Below are 15504 nucleotides of genomic sequence, written 5' to 3'. Positions count from 1 at the left end.
CTTACTGGACTCAGTTCAATTCAGTCGCTCAGTCATGTCTGATTCTTTGCGACCCCATGAATTGTAGCACTCCAGGCCTCCCTGTCCATCACCAACTCCTGGAGTTCACTCAAACTCACGTCCATCGAGTCGGTGATACCATTCAGCCATCTCATCCTCTGTCGTCCCCTTCTCTTCCTGCCCCCAATCCCTCCCAGCATCAGAGTCTTTTCCAATGAGTCAACTCTTCGCATGAGGTGGCCAAAGTACTGGAGTTTCAGCTTTAGCATCATTGCTTCCAAAGAACACCCAGGACTGATCTCCCTTAGAATGGACTGGTTGGATCTCCTTGCAGTCCAAGGGATTCTCAAGAATCTTCTCCAACACCACAGTTCAAAAGCATCAATCCTTCAGCGCTCAGCTTTCTTCACAGACCAACTCTCACATTCAGACATGACTACTGGAAAAACCATAGCCTTGACTAGAAAGACCTTTGTTGGCAAAGTAATGTCTCGGCTTTTCAATATGCTATCTAGGTTGGTCATAACTTTCCTTCCAAGGAGTAAGCGTCTTTTAATTTCATGGCTGCAATCACCACCTGCATTGATTTAGGAGCCCCCCAAAATAAGGTTAGCCATTGTTTCCACTGTTTCCCCATCTATTTGCCATGAAGTAATGGGACCAGATGTCATGATCTTAATTTTCTGAATGTTGAGCTTTGAACCAACTTTTCCCTTTCCTCTTTCACTTTCATCAAGAGGCTTTTGAGTTCCTCTTCACTTTCTGCCATAAGGGTGGTGTCATCTGCATATCTGAGGTTATTGAGATTTCTCCCCGCAATCTTGATTCCAGCTTGTGGTTCTTCCAGCCCATCATTTCTCATGATGTACTCTGCATATAAGTTCAATAAGCAGGGTGACAATATACAGCCTTGATGTACTCCTTTTCCTATTTAGAACCAGTATGTTTTTCCACATCCTAGGCACTGCTAATAGTAGCCAAAAGTCTTGGACCACATATCTTTCAAACCTGTTTTGACCCAAACAAAATACTCTGTGCTGCTTCTTCCCATATGTAGAGCTACACTATTACAATCTTGAGTTCGTAAATAAATATATACATGTATAGCTCTTAAATAAATATATATGTGCAAGTTGCCTAGTCATCATTTTTATCAGAGGCTTAGTCACACATTTAGTAATGCAAGAAATCACAATCTTGTAAAATAGGCCAAATGCAAGTGACATAGCATGTAGCATTAATAGGGTCATAAGTAAATATTTAGGCCAAGAGTTTCAATTAGGTGTGACCCAGTATATTACCAGCTCATCTGACTCAATCTGTCCTGTACAAATCACTATCTTAAAGGTAATGAAAGGCCTGTATTGTTCACAAGGCCTCCAGCCTAATTCCCTAGTGTTATTAGGCTGATAATCCTTAGTTTAACTGTTCCCAATGTAAGGGAGCTTTTAAACTTAAATGATTTAAATAATCTGGTGGGAGTCATATAAATCCACCCTGTGACAAAAGGAGGGTCCCTCCTAATAATCAGGAAGTTAGATTTGCTGGCTGAAATTTTGTTTGTTATCATCGAGTTTGAGTAACTTTAAAAGAAAATTCATGCTATAGCCATGGGCAGAGAAAGCACCATTAATTGGCCAAGTGAGGGAGTCCAGTCTAATAATATCAATAGTTACTCAAACAGAACTATAGCTTTCTTCTGGAATAAATTTCCTAAGGGTCATCCAATTAGACCCGTGGAGAGGAGAAATCCACCAAGGTAACCCAGAAGTACTAGATGTAGGTAACAGATCATATGCCTAACAATTGGATTAATTTTTATTTTATTTATTTATTTTTTTAATTCTATTTTATTTTTAAACTTTACAATATTGTATTGGTTTTGCCAAATATCAAAATGAATCCGCCACATGTATACATGTGTTCCCCATCCTGAACCCTCCTCCCTCCTCCCTCCCCATACCATCCCTCTGGGTCGTCCCAGTGCACCAGCCCCAAGCATCCAGTATCGTGCATCGAACCTGGACTGGTGACTCGTTTCATACATGATATTATACATGTTGTTCTATACATCAGTGTCTCTTTTGCTGTCTCGTATACAGGGTTATTGTTACCATCTTTCTAAATTCCATATATATGCGTTAGTATACTGTATTGGTGTTTTACTTTCTGGCTTACTTCACTCTGTATAATAGGCTCCAGTTTCATCCACCTCATTAGAACTGATTCAAATGTATTCTTTTTAATGGCTGAGTAATACTCCATTGTGTATATGTACCACAGCTTTCTTATCCATTCATCTGTTGATGGACATCTAGGTTGCTTGGATCCTCTATGACCCACCTCCCAGAATATTGGAAATAAAAGCAAAAATAAACAAATGGGACCTAATTAAACTTAAAAGCTTCGGCACAACAAAGGAAACTATGAGCAAGGTGAAAAGGCAGCCTTCAGAATGGGAGAAAATAATAGCAAATGAAGCAATTAACAAACAACTAATCTCAAAAATATACAAGAAACTCCTACAGCTCAATTCCAGAAAAATACATGACCCAATCAAAAAATGGGCCAAAGAACTAAATAGGCATTTCTCCAAAGAAGACATACAGATGGCTAACAAACACATGAAAAGATGCTCAACATCACTCATTATCAGAGAAATGCAAATCAAAACCACTATGAGGTACCATTTCACGCCAGTCAGAATGGCTGCGATCCAAAAGTCTACAAGCAATAAATGCTGGAGAGGGTGTGGAGAAAAGGGAACCCTCTTACACTGTTGGTGGGAATGCAAACTAGTACAGCCACTATGGGGAACAGTGTGGAGATTCCTTAAAAATCTGGAAATAGAACTGCCTTATGATCCAGCAATCCCACTGCTGGGCATACACACTGAGGAAACCAGAATTGAAAGAGACACGTGTACCCCAATGTTCATCACAGCACTGTTTATAATAGCCAGGACATGGATTAATTTTTAAATTCTGTGTAAGATTTACACCACGACAGAAAAACCTGGATTTATGAAAAAGTCCAAGAAATTATCAAAAATAATTATAATATATAATTATATCCATATTTCTGTAATTATAATTATATAATATGACATTATTATCTAATGTAACTATTATGCTGAAAGTAGTATAACTAATCACACAGGTCACATCGAGAATCTAGGGATAGCTGTCCACTTCTGATGTTGTCTTCTCTTTTTCTTGGTGGGAGTATAGTTTCTCCTCTGTTTGAGCTTTGTTTTAAGGTGAGTTTAAGGGCTCCAGTGCAAGAACTCTTTCTAAGTGGAAAATACAAATCCAAAAGTCAATTTCTTTTGTTTGTTCTGTGCATGAGCTAATCAAAATTATCTGACAAGTGCCCTTTGATGTAGGTTGAAGAAAGTTCTTTAAATGATGCCTTTCCAAAATGCATAATCTTCTGGTTATAGGTCAAGGGGCATCGAATATACAGAAATAAGCTTCAGAGACAAACTTAGAGTGTCCTTTTAGTAATTCAATTAAACTCTACAATAATGTAACCTAACAACAGGGGGTCTATCTCAGAAGTGAGTCTTGAGAAGTAAATACAGACCTAAATTAACAATACTAGAATTTAATATCCATATATATAATTTTTCTCTCTAAAACTATGCTGACTTCTATCAAATATAATCAAATTAAAAGTAATTTGTTTGCAAAAATAAGTCTGCTTTCAGTAAACTTGACCTGATTACTTATATAAGTGTAATTGAACATATAATCCTTTTAAAATTTAGTTTAGGTAGACCTTTTTATAAAGAATCTCAGATTGAATTTTTAAAAGGCTTCTTTCTCAAAGTGAGAAAAGTCGTCCCAAGGGCATGCCATCAGATCCCACCTGTGATGCCTAAAGATCTGGATTAATTTCTCTCTTCTCAGTGTTCCAAAGTGTCTTCAGATTCCTGCAACTGTCAAGAAGTGGACTTTCTTATTTACTTGATAAGTCTGCTAGCAACCTAAGGGTTTACAATTTTGGAGGGATCAGGTAGAAAGAAAAGATACATGTTTCAATTTTGCTTACAATTGTATCACTAACCAAATTGCTGTAAGTCATAATTAGTTTAAGGGGAAAGGTTTCCTTATATCTGGAAAATAGATTAAAAAGCAATAATATTTCAGACCAGAAAAACCATAAAATCTATAACCATGTTCATCAGTTAACTCATTCCCAGGTAACTAATCCTTGATCTTTTGTTAACAGTTTTATAAAGCTTTTAAAAGCCTGCACTTGTCAAAAATCCTTTCTGTGAAACTTCTTGAAAATGAAGCATTTTTGCAAAGGCATCAGGATCAACCAATAACTGTCTATGAACAACAAAGATTATTAAAGACATGATTAAAGATCCGATTGTGATGCAAATGACAAAGAAACTTCTTTACTGCTTTGACAGAACATTTTAAGATAATAATCAGAATTAAGACTGATAACATTTTACTATGACATACCAGATTCTTAGAATTCCAATAACTTCTAGAGTATATAAAACAATATAGCCTAAGGATGTTTATCACCATCCCTTTGAAATGCTTCCCATGCAGTTTAACATAAGCCTAGTTAGTTTAATATTTTTATCTTTGATAAAGAGAGAAAATGATTCCCTTTAGGTGTTTCAGGACCTTTTGGAAAATCTCAAAGTAAGCTAAAGGTCAAATGAACGTCAAGTAGAATTTGATCTCTGGCAAGTTTGCCAATAATATCAAAAGGCTTTAAAAAAACACTTGGTTAGGTGGCATCACAGGTCACTGTGAAACAATACTTATTGACTTAACCAAGAAACAATAAAATATTTCAAAGGCAAATACAGAAAGTTATAAAAAATTACTTAAAATACAAAAAAAAAAAAAATTAACAGTCTGTTACAAAAAGTAGATCAATATTCTTAAGAAAACTCTCCCCTCTTAATAGAGAGAAACCAAATTCAGATTTTGTACCATTTTACCTTTAATATTGAAATTCATTTGCCCAATTAAATTAATTCTAATCTTAGTTCTGCCCAAACATAAAATCTTTTCTAAAGATTCTTTTTCCTCTCAAACCTACAGTTTTCTATACTTATAATAATCTGTCTCTTCTTTCATATTTAGAAATAACTAGCATCAGAACAAAATTATTTTCTTTTTCCTTAATAAAATGCATTTTTATTTCTTATATCTTCTTCTTACTTGCATACAAATATGTTTTCCATATTAACTTTATAGTCTAACTACTTAGAATTATCAATTTTTTAAAAATATTTATTTATTTGACAGCATTGTGTCATCATTGGGGCATGCAGGATCTTTAGTCGCAGCATGTAAACTCTTAGTTGGGGCACATGGGGTCTAGTTCCCTGACCAGGGATCAAACCCAGGCCCCTGCATTGAAACCACAGAGTCTTAATCACTGAACCACCAGAGAAGTCCTGAATTATCAACTTTCAAAAATCTTAATCTCTAGTGAAAACTGAGAAGCAAGCAATTACATACTGTCTTTTACATTAGCATCCCATAGATTGGCAAACTTGAAATACTATTTATAAAAACTCAACATGAAAAAACTAAGATCGTTCAAAATTAAGAAAGGAGTACATCAAGGCTGTATATTGTCACCGTGCTTATTTAACTTACATGCAGAGTACATCATGTGAAATGCTGGGCTGGATGAAGCACAAGCTGGAATCAAGATTGCTGGGAGAAATATTAATAACCTCAGATATGCAGATGACACCACCCTTATAGCAGAAAGCGAAGAGAAACTAAACAGCCTCTTGATGAAAGTGAAAGAGGAGAGTGAAAAAGCTGGCTTAAAACTGAATGTTCAAAAAATGAAGATCATGGCATCCAGTCCAATCACTTCATGGCAAACAGATGGGGAAACAATGAAAACAGTGAAAGACTTTATTTTCTTAGGCTCCAAAATCACTGCAGATGGTGACTGCAGCCATGAAATTATAAGACACTGGTTCCTTGGAAGAAAAGCTATAATCAACCTAGACAGCATATTAAAAAACAGAGACATTACTTTGCCAACAAAGGACCATCTAGTCAAAGCTATGGTTTTTCCAGTAGTCACGTATGGATGTGAGAGTTGGGCCATAAAGAAAGTTGAGCACCGAAGAATTGATGCTTTTGAAATGTAGTGTTGGAGACGACACTTGAGAGTCCCTTGAACTTCAAGGAGAACCAACCAGTCCATCCTAAAGGAATGAATATTCAGTCCTGAATATTCAATCAAGGGACTCATGCTGAAGCTGAAGCTCCAATACTTTGGCCACCTGATGTAAAGAACTGACTCAATAGAAAAGACTGATGATAGGAAAGATTGAGGACTGGAGGAGAAGGGGACAACAGAGGATGAGATGGTTGGATGGTATCACAGACTTGATGGACATGCATTTGAGCAAGCTTTGGGAATTGGTAATGGACAGGGAAGCCTGGTGTGCTGCAGTCCATGGGGTTGCAAGGAGTCAGACACAACTGAGAGACTGAACCAAAGATCGTGGCATCCAGTCCCATCACTTTATGGCAAATAGAAGGGGGCAAAGTGGAAGCAGTGATAGATTTTCTTTTCTTGAGTATCAAAATTTTTGTGGACAGTGACTGCAGCCATGAAATTAAAAGACACTTGCTCTCTGGAAGAAAAGCTATGACCAACCTAGACAGTGTATTAAAAAGCAGAGACATCCCTTTGCTGCCAAAGGTCCATAGAGTCAAAGCTGTGGTTTTTCCAGTAGTCCTGTGAGAGTTGGACCATAAAGTTGGAAGTGTCACCAACTGAGACAGGGGTAGCTGTGTGTAACAGTTTGGGAGGAAATATTGTGGACTTCAGACACGTTGAGTTTCAGATTTCTCAGACACCCAAGTGAAAACTTTTCCGGAGAGGTGATCTGCACTGAAAATACTTATTTCAGAGACATCAGGATAGAAATGGGATTTTAAAGCCATGAACCAGAGTTGATGCTCAGGGAATGTCCTTGGTTCATAGACTAGGCCCTGGGGCCTTGTGCAATTGTAGGAGGTGGAAGAGGCACCATCACACACATAGAAACAAGCCAATGAAGCAGGAGGAAAGGTAAAAAGTAAATGAGATCCTACTGCAGCCAAGTGAAGCAAATGCATTAGCAAAGAGGCAATGATCATGAATCAAATGCCACAAAGGCAAGGAATGAGATTTGCCTGTAGGACAGAGCAACCTGGAGATCATTAATGACTTTAATAAAACAGTTTCAGTAAAGAATAGTTGAATGACTGTTCACTTTCCCAATCTATGTTACATCTCAAGAAAAGGGTTTACAAGGAAAGGGAAAATCAAAAGAGAATTAAAAATTGAAGTCAGGGAACTCTTTCAAGGAATTTTGTGGCAAAAAAATAAAAGGAAGGGGGAGTTTGGAAGTAGGGTTAAGAGAAAGATGATAAAAATAACAGCATGTTTGTATGATCTGGAGATGCCTGAGTTGAAGAATTGATTTGGGCAAGGAAAAAATGCATGGAGCAATAGAGGGACAGAATCCACTGTCCAATTAAGGGATTCTACTGAGACGTGACTGGGGATAGCACATCTTCGAGAGCAAATGGACGAGGGACTCAAACATGACCATTTGGAAGTGCTGAGGTGCCACTGGAAACCAAGGGGTCATGAAAGCAAAGCCCAGGAGGCCAATGTTCTCCAGCTATCTGCAATTGCCAAGTATGAGGAAGAAGCCACATCAGAGGATAGCTATTTTTTAAATCTTCTCCAGTATTTAAATAATCCCATCAATTATCTTACCCATCTTAAAGCATTCAGGCGTTTTCTAAGACCGAAGTTGAAACTCTAAAAGCTGCCCAAAAGAGATTTCCCAAGATAGCCACACCCTTCCTTCTATCCCAAGCCAATATTGTATTGGTTTTGCCATACATCAACATGAATCTGCCAGGGGTGTACACATGTTTCCCATCCTGAACCCCCCTCCAGCTTCCCTCCCCATACCACCCCTCTGGGTCATCCCAGTGCACTAGCCCTAAGCATCTTGTATCCTGCATCAAACCTGGACTGGCAATTCGTTTCTTATATGATATTATACATGTTTCAATGCCATTCTCCCAAATCATCCCACCCTCTCTCTCTCCCACACAATCCAAAAGACTGTTCTATACATCTGTGTCTCTTTAAACTTCTCTAGTCTGCCAGTCTTTTTGCTGGATTTAATCCAGTCACTAAATAGATTACCGGGAGATTTTAGTGAGCTGGAATAGAATTTGCTCTCTGAAGGCAATGGCACCCCACTCCAGTACTCTTGCCTGGAAAATCCCATGGACAGAGGAGCTTGGTAGGCTGCAGTCCATGGGGTCGCTAAGAGTCGGACACGACTGAGCAGCTTCACTTTCACTTTTCACTTTCATGCATTGGTGAAGGAAATGGCAACCCGCTCCAGTGTTCTTGCCTGGAGAATCCCAGGGACAGTGGAGCCTGATGGGCTGCCGTCTAGGGGTCGCACAGATTCGGACACGACTGAAGCGACTTAGCAGCAGCAGCAGGCTGCTTTTACTTTTTAATTGAAGTAGAGTGGATGTACAATATTATAGAAGTTACAGGTGTATAATGTAGTGATTCACAATTTTTAAAGGTTATGCTCCATTTACAGCTATTATAAAGTTTTGCTGTTGTACAATATGTGTTGTGCAGTATATCCTTGTAGCTTATTTTATACCTAATGGTTAATACCTTTTAACCCCCTACCATTGTTTCCTTTCCCCCATTCTCTCTCCCACTGGTAATCACTAGCTTGTTCTCTATAATTGTGAGTCTATTTCCTCATCAATTATATTGACTAGTCTGTTTTATCTTTTAGATTCCACATATAAGTGATGTGAGTAATACAGTATTTGTCTTTCTCTGACTTATTTCTCTAAGCATAATACCCTCCAGACCCACCCAAGCTGTTGCAAATGGCAACATTGTACGTGTATGTATACACACTGTAACTTCTTTATCCATTCATGTTTAAGGACAATTAGGTTGCTTTCCTATCTTGGCAACTTTAAATAAGGCTTATGTGAATATTGGGGTGCATATATCTTTTTGAATTATTGCTTTTGGCAGGGGCGGGGGTTAGGATATATAACCAGGAGTGGAATTGCTGAGTCATAGTCCCATTTTTAGTTTTCTTATGAACCTCCATACTGTTTTCCACTAAGGCTGCACTAAATTAAATTCCCACCAACAGTGTACAAGGGTTCTCTTTTCTCCATATCCTTGCCAACATTTGGTTTTGTGTTCTTTTTTATGAAAGCCATTCTGACAGTTGTGAGGTGATACCTCATTGTGGTTTTGACGTTTTGATTTGCATTTCCCTGAAGAGAAGCAATGTCAAACATGTGCCTGTTGGCCATCTGCATGACCCCTTTGGAAAAATGTCTACTCAGGTCTTCTGTCCATCTTGTAACATGGTTGTTTTTTTGACATTGAGTTGTATGAACTATTTGTATATTTTGGATATTAGCCTTTTATTAGTCATATCATTTGCAAATAATTTCTACCTCTCATTATGTTGCCTTTTCGTTTTGTGATGGTTTCCTTTGTTGTGCAAAAGCTTTTAAGTTTAATTAATTCCCATTTATTTTTGTTTTTATTTCTCTTGCTTTAAAAGGAGCAGATGCCAGAAAACATAGCTACTTTTTTTTTTTTTTAATGTACAGGTTTTATAATTCAACATGTATTCTCTTGCTGGCTGACTGCAACATGGGAAAACCCAACTTCCAACCCTCTGGTCACTACATCCTGCTACCAACCAGGCCATTGGGTGTGACCTGAGACCTCGACGCTGCCAGGTGCCTGAACAAAGTAAGCAGGAGTCCATTGTTCCCCTAAAAGATGAACAATGGCCCCCAGATGTCCCCTTGCTGCAAGGGGCCAGCATGCTGTTGGGGAGCCAGACTGAAGCCTCTGAAAGGTTGGTGGTGGGTCAGGGAGTGGGGAGGAGTGTGGTCATGACTACTCCTGGACCTCTACAGCTGAGAGCTCAGCCTGAGGCAGGGTGTGGGGGATGGTGGGCATGGTGAGGGGGAATAAACGAGATAAACTTACACTCATGACCAGAAGCCCCAGGCCCCAATAGCTCCCAGAGGCACAGCCCTGAAGACAGAACAGGAAGTCACTAATGCCCTGGGAGGAACCATCCTGCAACCCATCCATAGGATGGACCCAGGGCCTCTCTCTGGGTGAGGTCAATGTGTCACTCCAACCTCAGCCATGGACAGCATGTGGTGAATCAAGAGGATGGTGGTTGTGGTTGTGGTTGTGTAGCAGTGAGCACAGGGGTGCTGAAACATAGCAGGTGGGTGGTGACGGCCTAGACAGACTTTAGCTCATCATGACTGAACCCTGGGCATTCACTCTCCCAACGTGGGCCATCAGCCAGACCCCCATCCTCAGACTCTGCCCAGGAAGCCAGGCACAGCTGAACCCTCCCAGCCACTGGGTATAGTCCTATCCTTGGCAAACTGGTCTCTCCCTTCCAGAGGGTCCAGCCTCACCTCCAGGTCCTTAGCAGTCACCTTATTGTCCCAAGAAGGACCCTGGTCACACCTGGATTCCCCAACCCCATGGCAAGCAATTCTGGGCACGAAGGGTGCTTCAGGCATTGTCTCATCCACACCAATTAAGAACTGGGACCTTGGCAGGCTCCAAGGGGAAGGTTAGTGCCAAGGGGACCAGGACTGGACACATGGCCCCCAGCACAGGGCACCTGGCACAGTTGGGACCTGGCCTCTTCTACGGATCTCCCAGCTCTGGCTGCTAGATAAGGGTCAGCCCCAAATTCACTCAAGTCCCCCTGGTCAGATGGTCATAGGCCAATGACTCAGCTACTCAGGGGTTCGGTGAGTACTACTCGCTCCAGCTTGCTCCAAAGCAGCTACCACCAGGTCTGCTTATCCTTCTCCAGGGCTGTGTTGGGGTCTTGCCCTTGTACTTGGTGATGTAAGAGTAGATCTCATGCAGGACTCTCATGTTATTGAATTGACTCAGGTCCAACGTGAGATATGCACTTGTGTCCTGGTAGCTGATGGCAGGCCATCTTGGTGATGTTGGCATAGTGAATCTCCACCTAGCTCTTGTAGTTAAGGATATCCTTGATGTAGAGCAGTTTCTTGGAGGGCAAGTCCTTGCCCAGCTTGTGCTCAGATGTGGAGCAGGAGTCCATGAAGGCCTAGGCCACCACTGACAGGCAGGCGTCAGCGCTGCTGCTCTTACAGATGTTGAATAGGACCTATTGGTTCTTGATCATGTTCAACCAGGAGCACAGGAGCAGACAGTTTTTCTTCCAGGTGTGATGCATATCTGCATCATGTACCTGGTATCGATCGGCCTGCTCATCCAGGAAATCAAACATGTACTTGATGAACAGCAGCAGGGCTGAGCCCCAGTACATGCTGAAGATGGTTTGGAAGAGGGCATCCATGAACTTCTGTAGTATGCCTTTGATGGCCAGAAGCCACATCAAGAAGATCTCGAAGACTATCTTGCTGCCTCAGTTGCCACTGAGCTGGTCCAGGTGGTTATGGTTCTTGACCAGGAACACTGCTACTTTTTATACCAAAGAGTGCTCTGCCCATGTTTTCCTCTGGCAGTTCTATGGTTTCCAGTCTATATATGTCTTTAACCCATTTTATTTTTGTATTTTATATTAAAGATGTTCTAATTTCACTCTTCTACCTGTAGCTGTCCAGTTTTCCCAGCACCGCCTTTTGAAGACTGTCTTTTCTCCATTGTCTATTCTTGCCTCTTTGTCATTGATTAATTGACCAAAAGTATATGATTCTGAATTCTCCATCCTCTTCCATTGATCTGTGTGTCTATTGAGCCAGTACTGTAATGTTTTGATTACCGTAGCTTTGTAATATAGTCTGAAGTTGGGAAGTGGGATTTCTTCACCTCTGTTCTCTTTCTAAATATTGTTTTGGCCTTCTGGGGTCTTTTGTATTTCCACATAAATTTAAAATTGTCCCTAGTTCTTTGAAAGATACCATTGGTATTTTTGTAGGGATTGTATTGAGTCTATAAATTGCCTTGGGTAGTATGATCATTTTAACAATATTAATTGTTCCAACCCAAGAACATGGTATAACTTTCCATCTGTATTATCTTCCATAGTTTTCCAAGTACAGGTCTTTCACCTCCTTAGGCAGTTTTATTCTAGGAATTGTATTCTTTTTGAGGTAGGCTGTTTTAAAAAGATTCAGGATAGGTCTTGATTTAGGGTCAGACTTTAGGCCTGAAAAGTCATATGAATTTTGAGACTCTTTATACAAGAAGGAACTTTAACTACCTGGGGCCAAACCTCTTGATTTGTATGTGAATAAACTGAGGACCAGAAAGAAATAGACGAGAGGACCCACAGAAGTCACTCGGGACCAATGCAGAAGTGAAAGCCAGGTTCACCTACCCCTATTCCACTGTTTCTCTTCCTCAACAAACATTATTTCACCAATGTTCTTTGTTGCTGTTTTTCACAACACTCAGCTTGTGGGATCTTAGTTCCCCAACCAGGGATATAAATTCACAGCCTCTGCAATCAAAGTGCAGAGTCCTAACCAGTGGACTGCCAGCTAATTCCTATTTATTTCACCAAATGTTCATCAAGTATCCCATACTAAGCAATGCAACATTTTAAGTAGATAAAGCAAACCCACCATCTCCACCTTTGAAAGTTTAGGAAAACAAGACACCACTTTCAGTATGAATGAAGTCATCATAGGAAACAGGCTTATGGTTACCAAAGGGGAAGGTGGGAGATAAAGTAGGAGTAAACAGTTAACAGATACACACTACTATACATAAAATAGACAAGCAACAATGATTTACTGTATAGCATAGGAAACTGGTGACTCAGATGGTAAAGAATTTGCCTGCAAGCAAGAGAGCCAGGGCAGATCCCTGCTTTGGGAAGATTCCCTGGAGAAGGTAATGGCTACCCACTCTCAGTATTCTTCCCATGGACAGAAGAACCTGTCAGGCTACAGTCCATGGAGCTGCAAAGAGACAGACAAGACTCAGTGACTTACATCTCACACTATAGGGAACTATATTCATTATCTTGCAATAAACTATAATGGAAAATAATCTGAAATACATCCACATACACACACATGTGAATCACTTTGCTATAAACCTAAAACTAACATAATACTGTAAACCAACTGTACTTCAATTTAAAATAAAGGAGTCGAGTTACACTGTGCCCCAATATAATTTATATACCTCTCTCACATATAATACCATGTCCATTGATGTTCCAGGTTTTGAAGCTGTGAGTGAGAGGATGTCAGAAAATGGAATGTGAGCTAAGTGAGCTCCTGTTCACACAGCTAGAGGGCACTGCCTAGTGTAAAACAGAACATCTCCCCAATTTATGAAATGATGGGTCCTTTTCCTTCGTCCCCAAAACCAAAACAATGTTTTCTACTTAAAAACACTGACATCAGAGATTTGTTTGGGGATGAAAACTTTCACTTTTAGCTATGTACCTTGCTGCATTGTCACATGATTGTAAGTCATTTCCTCTGCATCCATTTTAGGAAAGATGATTGGATCAGAAAAAAAAAAAAAAAACATGATAGCACTTGGCTTTCATCAGATAAGGTTAAGGGAATCTTATGAAGGACTCAGTACTTTTTCAAACCAAGCCCACTGCAAGACTTGGGCACCAGTTGAACTCCTGTGCTAGTAGAAGTTATTCAAAATGTATGCTGAGCTTTGTCAAAAGTTTTGTCAAGGCACTGCATTTGTAGTGAGTATTGGGACTTACCACACTGACATCAGAACCCTCTGTTAACTAGCTATGTTGCTAAAGAATGTTGACATTTTAAAATGTTAAAACTTCAAACGTCAAAAATAAAAAATGAATAATTTCGAGTGAAAGGAACACTATTGAAATAAATTGCTTTCTAAAATGACTGCCTTGAGAAAAAATATACATTTAGTAATACACTGAATGGTATATTTCTTTAAAAATATACTATTGTTTTACTGTCATGATACTTCAAATACAATCACATCCTTTGACACAACAATTACATGTCCACAATCATAAATATTGGAAGTATACAAATGCATATAGGTTTTTGTATATTTGAAATGGAAAAAAAAAAAAAAACTAAACATCTATGTGTGGGGAAGTGATTTAATAGATTAAGCACATTTGTTATACTTAGTACTACATAGCTGTCTAAGTAAAGGCTGTTGTCCCATTCTCACAGGAAATGATGAGCTTCTGTAAGTAGTGGAAAAAATTAGGTTACTGTGTGTGTGTATGAGTGAAAGAGAGACAGAGAAAATAAGAGAATAGCCCAGAACTTTGCTAACTCTAGAGCCACTAGCCACATGTGGCTATTGAGCACTTAAAAAGTGACTAGTCAGAATGGAGATGTCCTCTAAATGGAAAAAACTCACTGAACTGTGAAGACTTATAATGAAGAAAAAAAACAACATAAAAAAAACAAAAACACTGCATTTCTATTGGACAGTGCTGACCTAGGACTGTTCCTGGGGAGTGAGACTGGGGAAAATTTTTGATGGAGAGGACAGGGAATAGGCATTTCAACCTTTAATTATTTTCCAGAGAGCACTTTATTTAAAATTTTAAAAATCAGAGTAGGAATCCAAGCAAAATTTATTGTTTAGTTAATATTATGTGTCAGTCTTAATTTCTTAGTTTTCACAAATGCTACCATGGTTATGTAAGCTGTTAACAAAAAAAAAAAATCTGCTGAATACAGGGACTCTGTACTATCATGGGAATTTTTCTGCAAATCTCAAAGTATTTCAAAATAAAAACCTAAAAAAAAAAACCCAATGAGGGAAACAAGCACTCTAACAAGATGTATCTTCTGCTTGAGATTCTTACTTGGAGTCTCAAAGTACTTGCTGTAAAGTAACTCGCCTACCCATAGCTCCTTGTAAACACGTTTGCTTGAAACAAGGCAGCTAGGATGACTAAATATCATATTCCTTAGCTCCCACCTGAAATTCCAATTCAGAAAACTACTTTCTCCCTTGGTGATTAGAAGCTGTCTGGCTGCTGCTTAGGTACCAGGAATTTTTGCTGGAGTAGGAGGCTTGCTCAAAGAAGAGGAAAGCTGCCACCTCTCCAAGGACTTCACTGAGGCCTGGGCAGCTAGAAGTTTTCAAAGCCCCTTCACTTGCTCCTTGCTCCCTCATCAGCTCCTTGCTTCATCCCTCAGACTAAACCAACACAAAGGTCAAGAGGTTTTTGCTAAGATCTCATCGTGAACTCTGAGATAAAAAAAATGAATCAAAAATCAATATTATTAGTATAACAATCTTCACCTATATTTATACAGGTGTTACTTTTTACTTAAAAGTATTCAGAACAAGAACTAAACTCTCTTTTTGCTATTGATTTTCTAAGTCAATTCCACTACTGATCAAAGACTAAATTCTTTATAATTTCAATTTTCTTAAATATATTAAGCTTTCTTATGCACACAAAAA

At 39.3% G+C, this 15504-nt stretch overlaps 1 pseudogene; it reads right to left on the bottom strand.

Annotated features, from left to right (window-relative positions):
- Positions 1 to 10878: 10878 nt before the first annotated feature.
- Positions 10879 to 14996, bottom strand: LOC123335268 (annotated as a pseudogene).
- Positions 14997 to 15504: the final 508 nt, after the last annotated feature.

The sequence above is a fragment of the Bubalus bubalis genome, chromosome 9 (genome assembly GCF_019923935.1).
Source record: "Bubalus bubalis isolate 160015118507 breed Murrah chromosome 9, NDDB_SH_1, whole genome shotgun sequence".
Lineage (NCBI taxonomy): Eukaryota > Metazoa > Chordata > Mammalia > Artiodactyla > Bovidae > Bubalus > Bubalus bubalis.
The sequence above is the reverse complement of the archived record's forward strand: the minus strand, read 5'-3'. Positions and strand labels throughout refer to the sequence as shown.